At 36.0% G+C, this 13,014-nt stretch overlaps 1 long non-coding RNA gene across 1 annotated transcript; it reads right to left on the bottom strand.

Annotated features, from left to right (window-relative positions):
• Positions 1-456: 456 nt before the first annotated feature.
• On the bottom strand, positions 457-1,554 carry LOC113329804. Its single transcript, XR_003349977.1, has 2 exons — positions 1,332-1,554; positions 457-1,155 (listed from the first exon to the last, which is right to left on the bottom strand). It is a non-coding gene; the product is annotated as an uncharacterized LOC113329804 (long non-coding RNA).
• Positions 1,555-13,014: the final 11,460 nt, after the last annotated feature.

The raw sequence follows: 13,014 nt of genomic DNA, 5'->3' as shown, positions 1-13,014 counted from the left end.
CCATGTTTTATATGATGTCTATCTTGGGCTCATTCCAACACATATCATCACAAGAAAAAAATATATTGATCCGTTTCATTTAATGACACCAGTTTCAACAAACCAATTGAAATTTCTGATTCAATTAAAACACCTCTGCAAAGAAACTCTTTAAGTTTTTCTACCCTTCACCACACAGACAGAATCATAAACTAGAAAACACTACTAGTAGCATTGATTTCATGACAACAGTTAACAAACCAATTGAAATTTTCTGATTCTGATCAAGTTCACTTCAAACACCTCTACAAACAAACTCTTAAGTTTTTCTACCCTTTATCACAAATCACCACCTATACTCTTATCTCTCTCAATGGTATTGATTCCAACAAAACAAAGTGTATATATTATTAAGAGCAACAAACGAATTCATTTTGAAAAGAAACATCAACTTAAGAATCAAAATTTAGAAAATACTAGTAGTAATCAAGAAGGTTAAAAATTACCAGAAAATACTATTAGATCCATTTCATTACAATGGTTTTAACAAACCACACTGACCAGAAAATACTATTACGCTTCAGACACCTGAAACTCTAAATTCCCCTCACTTATCAACATTCCCTCAACTCTCTCAATAGTATTGATTTCAACAAAACAAAAAAACCCTCCCACACAGTAAGTTTTTAACTCCCAAATTATACTTTACTGATTTCAATTCACACATCTGAAACTCTAAATTCCCCTCACTTATCAACATACTCTAAATGACCTTAACTCTCTCAATGGTACTGATTTCAGCAAAACAAAGACCCTCCCTCCCACACAGTAAGTTTCAAACTGCCAAATTAAACTTGCAACAAAACATTTGTAAGGTTAACCATCCTTCATGTGACCTTTTTGTTTTCCTCTACTGCTACCGCCAAGATCTCAACAGTTCTATACATGGCATCCCTCCCTTCTTCGTTCAAACCCGGAACAGGAATTTCCCTCAACATCAGCAGAGACTCAGCTACCTTCTCCGCAGCACTCACTTGGTCCCTCCTTACAGAATCAACTTCACCGGCAGCATCAACTAAAGTCTTGATAGCCTTGACGTTGATCTCAAACACCGATTCGTCATTCTCTTTGAAGAGGGGGTTGACATCCATCCTTCATTGTCTTGATTCAGAACCTCTGTATTAAAACAATCAACAGAAATAATCACACATCTATACTTTGTAAAACAAAATTATGGAATTCATAAACCCTAAAATTGAAGAAACTCGGAACCCTAAAATTGCAGAAACTCAAAATAAAAGAAAATTATAAAAGAAAATTATAAATAGAGAGATGAAGAATCATATACTTACATATTGTTTTGTCTTTGAGTTGAAATAGCTTTACCATTCCGAGCAAGAAAAACCTTAAACCTGTTCAATGTTGCTGGTGTCGGAAACATAAATCCGCCTTCAGGAAGAAAGACTGATCCATTCCTAGGGTTTGGTGTCGGAAACATAAATCCGTCGCAGAGGGCCTTTATTAGAACAAAGAATTTATAATTCGTCTAAGAAACCAAAAGAAAAAGAAAAGAAGAAAAACAATAAAATAATATCTTCTCTTCTTTATTTCTTTTTATTTACTATGTCTTATACGACTTCAAATTTGATTTGAATAATTTTACTGCATCACAATTGTGTGAGCAACATCTTTATGGTTGGAGATATTCTCTTTTATTTTATTTCAAATGCATAATTAGAAAAAAAAACAATAGTGGTGAAGTAAAAAAAAATAGAACAAGAAGTTTATATTTCTGTTGAAAAACCAAAATAAAAAACAACAACAAAAAGTCTTATCTTCTTTATTTCTTTTTATTTACTATGTTTTACACGACTTTAAATTCAATTCGAATTTTACTGCATCACAAATGTGTGAGCAGCATTTTTAGGATGGAAGGCATTCTCTTTTATTTTCGCCGATGAATTCTTTTTGTAAAGCCAAGCACTATGGTAAGCGATTTCGCTTCGCTATAGCGAAATCCAACTACTATGGAAAATTGTTATGCGTTTCTTTTTTTACAAGACGTGATTTTAGACATGGAAACTTGTAGTAACGGAATACATTCCTCCTGCAGTTGTTAGAGATGGAAACAATGTTGCAAAGTTTTTGGGAGAATATAGTGACCGAGATTAGTGATGCAAAGCATAATTTTGACGTAAATGCTTTTATACACGCCATAAGTGCAGATCTTCAGCACCATGTAACTTCGTGTACTACATTTAAAGGTGCTTGAGATCTCTTAGAAACCGTATTCGAGGGAGATATCTCGAAAAAGGAAGCTACACTTCAAACCTAAATTCTGACTGGGAAAATTTTCATTGTCGATGAAGATTTGTTTGATGAGTTTAATCAAAAAATGTCTGGAATTGTTAATGCATGTTTTGCATTAGGGAATACCATTCCCCCAAAAGGACATTGTGATGAAAATTCTCCGATCCTTACCAGCAAGATACGAGTCTAAGAAATATGTCATCATGGAAGGGAATGACCTTGAAACTCGTTCCAAAAACAGTCTCGTTAGAAAGTTAAACAACTTTGATCACGAGCATAGTGTGGCTAAAGATAGATGTTCCGCACCTAAAGCAACAACCAATACAAGTATGACTTCTTCCAAGGAAAACTTGTCTTAGTCTGACGAGTGTTGTGCTGATCACGATGAATAAAATATATCATGATTACACAACAAGTCAAAAAGGTCCTGAAAAAGTACAGACAGACTGGTAAGCGACACTCGGGAACCAGGGTTCAAGATGATTCAATTATTCAAGACGAAGACTTTTTTCAAAGAAATAATGCTCTCATCGTTTCACTTGATAACTCTGATGAGCTTACTTTTAAACATCAGACAGAGGATTCCTTCTCTTGTGGAGAAATATCTGTTGATTTTGATTCAGAGTCAGAAAAGGAGATTCTAGAATTCTTGAATAAAAGTGAAGAAATTCATCGAGAAAACCTATGTTTGAAGAGAAATGTGGAAAAATTCGAATCATCTCCTAAAGTGAAAAATCTTGAGTTTGAAATACTTAATGAGAAGTTCAATGAAACCTTGTATGTGAAAGATCAAGGTTTGTGCACTAAATCTACAAGATACAAAAACTAATAAGAATTCTTCTTCAGCTTCAAATCTTCTATTGCCTTCAGTAACCTACAAAACACCACTTAAATCCTCTTGTCATCAATCACGCACATAACAGAGTCTTTTAACAATGGATTATCACAAGATGTCTTTAGAACCTAAAAAAGTTCTAAATATCCCGTCAATACTTTGATCTAGTTTGAGTGAGCCTTATTCAGAAGAGAAGGCTCTCAAGAATAAACAAACAAGGTGCATTCAAAGTTTCAACAACCGTTAGTCAATCAAATCAATTATTGGAAACTACAATAACAATGCAACTATCTAGTTTTCCACCAACGCTACTCGTAGAGATTCTTGATACCACAAAAGTATTTAAACGAGCGGTCGTAAGATATTTTGCCTAGTTAGGGTATTTTCCTCTCCAAATAGACGAATCCAATAGAAACAACAAGAATGAAGTTTTCCTGGCTCTTAGGGTAGTTTGCTAGAAATGCAAACTCAGGTATATATACACCAAGGTTGTTTGGACAACAAGGAAACTCCAAAACCAAAAATATTCTCAAGATATTCACATTAAAGTACCTAATTACGTTTTCCTATTTCCACTTAAATGCCAAACTATAGTCAATCACACAAGTTATCTTGTTGTCGTATTGTCTCGATCTCGTATCCATAGACGATCACACGAAGGGTGAACCGATTCGTTGTATTGTCTCGACTCAGTCCATAGAAAATCACTTTCGGAGAAATGACTTATAGGTGGAAAAGTTTTAGATTGTGGTATATTTGGGTACCCTCGTCTTTTCAAGACTACCAGTTTTTCTTAATAACTTCTTTACATGTGGGTTCTGGTAACCAGGCTTGATATAATCTATTGGGGTTTTTTTTGTGATATTTTCTTGCACATTAGTCTGAAATAATATTAGAGAGTGATCTGATCCATGGGGGAGAAGGTTGCTTATAACAGAGTCTTAAAATCTGTTGAATCAAGTTGGATTTGTTAGAGCTTTGTCTATTCTGGTTCTTATATTCTTGTGAAAAACTATGTTATTGGACCAAGTGAAGGGGGATCCTATGAAAGGTATGTCCCTTAGTCCATGTGAATTAATGGTATCATAAATGAATTGGTATGACAACGAGGGGTGTGTGGAAAAGCTTTTTTATCTGAGATATGAAGAGTGATATTGAGGTCTCCGAGAATGACCCAAGGCATTGACATGTTTTCCCCCAACTCTTGTAAATGGTTACATTGAGCTTGCCTTTATGTTTTGCAGTGTGAGCCATATATACATGATAAGAACCAGGTGCATTCTCGTTTCCCAGCATTGACAATCAGATGGATCATGTTGCTTGTAACACTGATTTACAATAGAGTCATGCCTCCTGATTTACCAATAGAACTCTGACAACAAAAAGTTATGAGTTTTTCTGCTTTGTTTTTTGTTTCTGAAATAAAAATGATATCAGGATTGAAACTGAAAAGGTTCTACCTAAATGCCACCACACTTTTCCTAAATACCACCCATCCTAGAAAAAAAATATATTTTTATACCCAATCTGAGTTGGGTAATAAACACTCACCTCCTTCTGCAACAATCACCTGTAATAATGGTCGCCGCGCCTTTTCCGTCATCTTCAATTAACACTTTTTTTTTCTTAAAAGAGCTTCAATCTACACAATAATTTAATCATGAATATAATAATATTTTAATTTTTATTAGGATTTAATCTCACGTTTAAGTCTTCATCTCAATCTTGATATCAACTTGAGGGATAAATTAGGCTTTTTTCTTTGATTGATTAGATTTGAATTCGACATTGAGACTGATTTCAACAGGGGGTCCGATTAGGTAATCTCAAATTGTTTTAATTTGTAATTAACATCCATAGGTATTGATTCAAAAAGAAGAAGAAAAGTAAACCATGGATTTTTTGGATGACGAAGAAAGTGGTAGTGGTGAGTGGGTGTAGTAAGCCAAAGTGATAATGGGTGCAGGGTTCTATGAAGAAGACAGCATTGAAGAAATGAGTTTTCATTACCCACTTTAGGTTAGGTATTCAATTATTATTTTTTAAGACCATGAGTGGCATTTAGGAAAAATATGGGTGGGATTTAGGTGAAGCCATTGAAAACGCAATCTTTAAGTTGAAGTCTTGTGTTTTTATTCCCTGTACCCTGAACATTCCAATATGATGTTTTCATCATGAAACCATGATATATATTCTGTTTTTGTAGATATTATCCAAAGTGAAATCAGATAATCTAGGAGGAGTAATTTCAGTGCCAAAATAACCAGTAGTGATATTTTTCCTAGAATAAACACTACTTGCAGTTAAGATATTACTCCTGGAAAATATAACTAGGGAAAACTTAAAGAAAGTTAACCGAAACTTTAAAAGATAATGACTAAAAGAGAGTTTAATGATAATATATAACATGATCCCCTGCCAGTTCCAAGGTTCATTTGATTTGGAATTAAGCTATCTCAGTCCCCAGTTGCGTTGTTGTAGAGTTGACTGTAGTACAATTGGTTCTCTTGATCTCCCAAACTGGTGCTTCATTTTAAATCTCTTGCTTTTCTTGGTAGTTATTATTACTTGCTTGAGAAGACGAGATATACTCCCTATTTCTTTTTCCTTTCCTTGCAGTAGAAGTTTCAGCTCCATTAGTGTTATTTGTGTAGATGGTAAATACTTGATGACCATCCTCTGGAATTACAAATGGCTTTTTGGTGTTGTTTCTTTTCTTGGTGCTTTTCTTTAGTGAGATATGAATTACTTCTCCCACTCCAACATCAGGGTTGTTTGTTGTGGGATCAATCACCTCTCCAAAGTCTTCATATAACCTCCAATAATATGAACAAGATTAGCTTTCTACTTGTTAGAGCATAGCTCGGTTGAACCCACCAAGCGTTGGTATGTCAAGTTTAGTTGTCATATTTTAGTGAACCAAAACTCATTTAAAGAATCGCTTGATTATGTAATAGATTCAACTTCGTATAGGTTATCTTGAGAATATTAGAATATGAGACATTACAAGTATTGCAAAGACTTGAAGAAGTGAAGAAGTAAGGAGCTACAACGACAACATCATCCTTCCACTTGAGGTTAGTGATATTTGACTTGAACTATTTCATTCCCAAACGTGTCTTTCAAGTCGTGCATATTGAAAACATAACTGCGAAGCATGAACGATTATACTCTAGTTAGACGTAGTATTAAGGAATACAATATGAGGTTTATTGCTTAACCATTAAACTTTGTATATAAGACATCCACATAATCGCATGAATGCTATTGTGATTATGTATGGGTATGAGGTGAAGATTTCATCCTAGGAAACAATGTTTTACATTCGTTTAAAGGAAGTAAATTCATGAACTTGTTTTGTGAATCGAAAGGGAAATATCCAAGCTTATTGGTATTGGTATTCATTGCATATCTTTTGAACTACCAATATGTGTGATTAGTATAACCGCTTATGACTTGTTTATGTTCTTGGTAAAACTATTCACAAGTCCTGACTTTTGTATTGGTATGACTTTTATTAGTGAAACCGATCTTAAGTAATCACCTGAGATGGTATGATCGATTTAGTATTATTGGTATGACCAACTCTAGGAAAAGGGGAACCGATCCTAGTAAGAGGTGCAACCGATCACAAGATGGGAATCGATCCTTGTAAGAGGTGCAACACGTTTCTAGATATTGGGAACCGATCCTATGAACATGTACAACACATTTTTAGACATTGGGAATTGATCCTATGGACATGTGCAACAAATACAAGTTAGATACCATATATATGTGGGAACCGATCCTAGTACCTAATCAACCGAATTTTTGGAAAGCTAGTGTGACTAAATCCAGTACTCACATGGAGGTAGAACCGAAACTTGTTTTGGTAGAACCGTGAAACCCATGATTGGTGATTGAATGTTCTTAATCAATCACATAATTATTGGAAGTCAGATGAACCAATTCTAAACTTGTTTGGAAGTGTGTCAAATCGATTCCAAGATGGTAAATATGAAAGATGATTTACTAAGTTAAGATGTCGACATAATTTGAACATGTGCAGTAACGCTTATGTTTTATTATTCAAAGATATTCCTTAATAGCTAAAGGAAAAAAATCCCGGATCAAAAAATAAGTTGAGAATCTTTTAATTAAGGTTTTTAATTTTATTTTTGGAAAATGAAAATTATTAATGAGCATTTAGCCATTTACTAGTTGGAGATTTTCTAAGAGATTTTCGTTCAATATTTGGACAAAGCATTTCCAGAAAAGCTACAGATGCAAGATGCTACTACAGCTAACACTACAAATCTAGGATGCAGGAATAGGCTAATATGCTGAAGATGATGCAATATGCTAATGATGCAATGCGAATGATGCAGATGCAGATGCTTACACTAAGATGCTTATCAGAACTACACAGCAGGTAAGTTACACTAAGTTACAGCAGGTTGAAAACAGAAAAGCAAGAGAAATTTTCTTTTTTTTTGTTCAACTACACAGCGCCAAGTCCCCGGCAACGGCGCCAAAAACTTGGTAGGTTTCTAAAAAGACCTACAAACTAATACCGCAAGTGCACGGTGTCGATTGTAGCTTGTGCAAATACGGGTCGAATCCACAGGGACTAGGGTGTGAGTTGAAGTTTCCTAAACTGTTTTCTAAGCTTAACAGAGAACAAAGGCAGTGATAAAGAAACAAAGGCAGTGAGCCAAAGGCAGTGAAGATGATTACAGCTACAGATGGTAGACTAGGAGGATACTAAGGCATTTGATTCCACATCTTGATCCTAAACTAAGGAAGTTCTTATGCAAGCTATGTCTTGTTCTTTCAGGGAAGACTACAATGAGTGATTTACTAACTAACCTTGCTAACTTACCCCTAGCATCAACTGTCTTCTTACAGCACAACTGATCACATGCTTGTTCGCTCAACCAGTTAACTATCAATTCTAAGGCAATCTCTATAGTGGATTGAATTCTTAACTATTGACTAGCTACACTCCTAGCATCAACTGTCTTCTTACAGCACAACCGATCACAAGTGAGTTAACCCAAGTAGCAATTCATCAATCCTAAGGCAGTTAAATCATTCCAAGACAATACATTACAGTCCTTCAAATGGACTGATTTCTTAACCACAGTCACAACTTCACCCCTAGCATCAGCTGTCTTCTTACAGCACAGCTGATCACAGGTGAATTAGCTCAAATGGCTAATTATCAGTCCTACTTCAGTTTAAACATCACAAGAACAATAACATGTATACTAACTATCCTAGCATGCAATCAAGAGTTTCATCTAAGCCCTAGCAAGTAAATTAGAACATACTAGACATGGTGAACAAATACAATTGAAATTTACAAAATAATTTAAACTAAGAACTAACCCTTGAGGCACTGGCTATTCCAGTCCTCTTGGGTGAAGCACTGGCTAGCCCAGGCATCCTTACAACACACACCCACAACCCACATTTATACCCAAATTAATCAATTAGGGTTTACAGAGAAAATCCCCGAATCCCCAAATTAAACAGTTGAAATTAGGGTTTTTACAAAAAGCAAAATTGACATACCTAACTCTCTGAAATCACTCAATCTTCTTCGACCCATGCCTTTATTCCTTCTCCTGCGTCTACCCATGCTCTAATTACAACTCTATTTCAACCTATTCTACCAATTTCACATCTAGGGTTTATGAGATTGGTGAGGCGTGAAATTGGTGGAATAGAAGTCTATAGAGTTGGTGAAAGTGTTAGTGATGATGGGTTTTAGGGTTGGTGTGTTATGATGAAGGATGGTGGTGGTTGAGAGGCTGCATACGGAGTTGGTGGTATTGGCAGCGACGGCATGAGAGGGAATGGGTGAAGAAGATGGAAGAAGAAAGTTTGGATCGATAGTTTTAGGGTTAAGGCATGTTTGGCTAATGGGTATAGAATTGGGTATTAGGGTGTTGAGCGGTTGCATCAAGTCTCGATGATTCGCGAATCTGAGCCGTGGGATGCGGAAATGATAGATTGATCTAACGGCTACAAGTGAAGAGACTGGTATCGACCGTCGGATTTCTAATACAACGAAACTGTCGGCTCAAGATGGAGTTAGGTGCTGTAGTGTTAGACAGGAGCTTCAGACTTTGATGTACTGGCGATGCTGCGACCATTGGATTCAGATGTGATCCAATCTGACGGCTGGCGAAGGAGACGGGTATGGATATTGGAAATGGGTTTGGGTGAGGGTTTTGGGCCTTGGGTATGCCAAGCCCATATCTTCTTTAAGGACAATTCTTCCTCTTCAAGCCCACTTCCAGTTGATCCGGCTCTTGCAAACATCATTCTTCGCTGCCTTTCTGCGGGAGTCTTTGCCGTTTCTTTGTTCTTTTCGCTCCGTGAGTTAACCAGGCTTTATTTAGTACCTAAAAATGCAAAATTAATTAAGAAAAGTATTTATTCTTGAAAACAATGAAAATACAGAATATGGGATAAAATGTAGAATTAATGCACAAAAGATGAGTTAAATGCCAAGAAAAATATATAGAAATATGCACTTTTTAGCACTCATCAAATACCCCCAAACCTGAATTTTACTTGTCCTCAAGTAAAACAAAACTAAGGAAATCCTACCTATACCACTGTCGCTGGTCTCTTGAATGCATTTAGCGTATGCACTAAGCCTTTTAAACCACTAAGTGTCCCTAGTGGACGAGTGAAGTCTCGTGAAGGTTTGCTTAGAACGTACCTACAAAGTTCTAGGACAAAATATAAGCTCAGATTCCATGAAATGTGACATGTGCAATACAGTAGAAGCTCACAGCAAAATGGAGATGTCAATCTAGCTATCAAAGGCACAATCCTAGCACTGATAACAACTAAAGACACGTGATAAGAGTGTAAAGTGTATCTACACATGTTTCTAGAATGACCTGAAGTTATGACTACTAATCACCAAGAGATAGTTTTTAGGCTAAGAACCGAATTCTAAGCCAAGCTAGCTATCCGGCTTTACGAGAATTGTGAATGTTCACCCAATGAGTTGGTGATATTTCAGTTTACCCGCGTTATACATCGATGGCTGCACCCTCCTTGCTTATTACAAGACTATTTACAACAAAAAGATGACTCTTTACATGACTCTTATTTACATTGATTACTCTCTTTTATTTTTGGAACAAGAGAGAACTATTGTCTTTAACATGACAAAACATGGAATAAATACTTGATTTTTTTTTTATTTTTTTATTTTGATATATTTTTTTTTGATTTTTTTTTTGTAAGAAATAACTTTGATCTTTACAACATAGTGACACTTTTGATACATGAACAAAAAGAAAAACATAATTACATGACTCTTAGCAAGAGGTGGCCCTTATCGAATGCATCCGGTCAAATTCTGTGGTTGCTTTTCTTAACGTATCCTCCAACTTCTATCCCAGCCAACCAAAGAACAAGCTAGTCAAGTCTCATTCAGTATTCTAAAGTGATTGGCAATCTAACTTCCTATCAAACACCTTGAAGATCGAGGCTATACATGTATTGGTAGATTGTGCGTGTGCAAGTTTCTTATCACATGTGAATTGTGCTAGAATCAGGGTGCCTAAATATCTAGACTAAGAATCCTTATGTTTACATACATGCACAAGAGTCAACATTTCAAGGTAAATGAGATCCATTTTTATGTTTTTATCATTTTCTATTTTTTTATTTTCATTTTTTATTTTTTTATTTATTTTTTTTATTTTTCAAAAAGAAAGAGTTCTATTTTCAATTATTGCATGCTATCGTGGTATCTACTCTTTACCCCCAAACCTAAACTAAACATTGTCCTCAATGTTTCAAAAGATGTAAAGAATTATAATACAACATATGAAGAGGATTATGCTAAGTAGAGAAAAAGGAAAGAGAATACCCGATTTCGGCAAAAGCAATACTAGAACTCCGTTATTCAAGGCAAGAATCCAACATATGTCAGCCGAGATCATATTGGATTAGCAAAATACGTACAAAAGAAACAATTTGTTTTTTTTTCTTTTTATCTACTGGATTATATACAAAAAATTTGTCATACATTTGGTTTTGATGGGATTGGACTTTTTGGGAAAAATTTGGTTTTGTCGGGAGACTTTTGGTTTTTGTGGGGAATGAAAAACATTTGGTTTTTGACGGGAAAGAGAAATTTTTTGGTTTTTAGGGAAAAAGTTTTTGAGTACACGGCCCAGACAAATTTACGGCCCAGAAGTTTCAGCAGTTCAGTGAACCAAGCCCAGTAATGAACGAGGCCCACTTGGGCTTTGAAAATGTTTTTCAATTTTTTGTTTGGGTCAAGCCCACAGTTCAGAAACAAAATTTGCAGTTGGGTTTAAACAGCTTCAAAACAAATTCTTACAAGCCCAGAGTTTTAGTGTGAAAGAAACACAAACCCAGTGAACTGGGTTTTAGCCCAAAGTTCTTCTTTCTCTTAGCTTTGGCAGCAGCAGTGTTGCAGCACAGCTCAGTTCAGGCAGCAGCACCAACACAGACTCAGCAGCAGGACCAGGAGAAGTTCAGCAGCAGCAGCACAGACTCAGCAGCAACATCAACTCACATGCAATGTAGTGAGAAGAAGTGAGAAACAGTGAAGAGTATAGAGAAATTTCAGTTCTTATGAAGCTATGCTAGCAAGTGAGGGGCTATGAAGATATTCTAGCAAGTCAAGATGCAGCAATGCAGTTTTACAACAGCAACAGCAATAAGCAGCAACAGCAGGATATGATAAATGCAACAACAAGATATGCTTTAGGAATGTAGATACAACAACAATGAAGATGCAGAGATGCAATATGCAGATGCTGATGCAAATTAAGATGCAAATGGCAGACTAATATACTATATGCTGATACAGATGCAAAGATGTAGATATGCAGATGCAAGGTTAATGATGCAGATGCAGTTGGGTATGCTACAGAGTATGCAAGAATGCAACGAAGAAAAGCTACAGATTCAAGATGCTACTACAACTAACACTACAAATCTAGGATGCAGGAATAGGCTAATATGTTGAAGATGATGCAATATGCTAATGATGCAATGCGAATGATGCAGATGCAGATGCTTACACTAAGATGCTTATCAGAACTACACAGCAGGTAAGTTACACTAAGTTACAGCAGGTTGAAAACAGAAAAGCAAGAGAAATTTTTTTTTTTTTTGTTCAACTACACAGCGCCAAGTCCCCGGCAACGGCGCCAAAAACTTGGTAGGTTTCTAAAAAGACCTACAAACTAATACCGCAAGTGCACGGTGTCGATTGTAGCTTGTGAAAATACGGGTCGAATCCACAGGGACTAGGGTGTGAGTTGAAGTTTCCTAAACTGTTTTCTAAGCTTAACAGAGAACAAAGGCAGTGATAAAGAAACAAAGGCAGTGAGCCAAAGGCAGTGAAGATGATTACAGCTACAGATGGTAGACTAGGAGGATACTAAGGCATTTGATTCCACATCTTGATCCTAAACTAAGGAAGTTCTTATGCAAGCTATGTCTTGTTCTTTCAGGGAAGACTACAATGAGTGATTTACTAACTAACCTTGCTAACTTACCCCTAGCATCAACTGTCTTCTTACAGCACAACTGATCACAGGCTTGTTCGCTCAACCAGTTAACTATCAATTCTAAGGCAATCTCTATAGTGGATTGAATTCTTAACTATTGACTAGCTACACTCCTAGCATCAACTGTCTTCTTACAGCACAACCGATCACAAGTGAGTTAACCCAAGTAGCAATTCATCAATCCTAAGGCAGTTAAATCATTCCAAGACAATACATTACAGTCCTTCAAATTGACTGATTTCTTAACCACAGTCACAACTTCAACCCTAGCATCAGCTGTCTTCTTACAGCACAACTAATCACAGGTGAATTAGCTCAAATGGCTAA

The sequence above is a fragment of the Papaver somniferum genome, chromosome 1 (assembly GCF_003573695.1).
Source record: "Papaver somniferum cultivar HN1 chromosome 1, ASM357369v1, whole genome shotgun sequence".
NCBI lineage: Eukaryota > Viridiplantae > Streptophyta > Magnoliopsida > Ranunculales > Papaveraceae > Papaver > Papaver somniferum.
The sequence above is the reverse complement of the archived record's forward strand: the minus strand, read 5'-3'. Positions and strand labels throughout refer to the sequence as shown.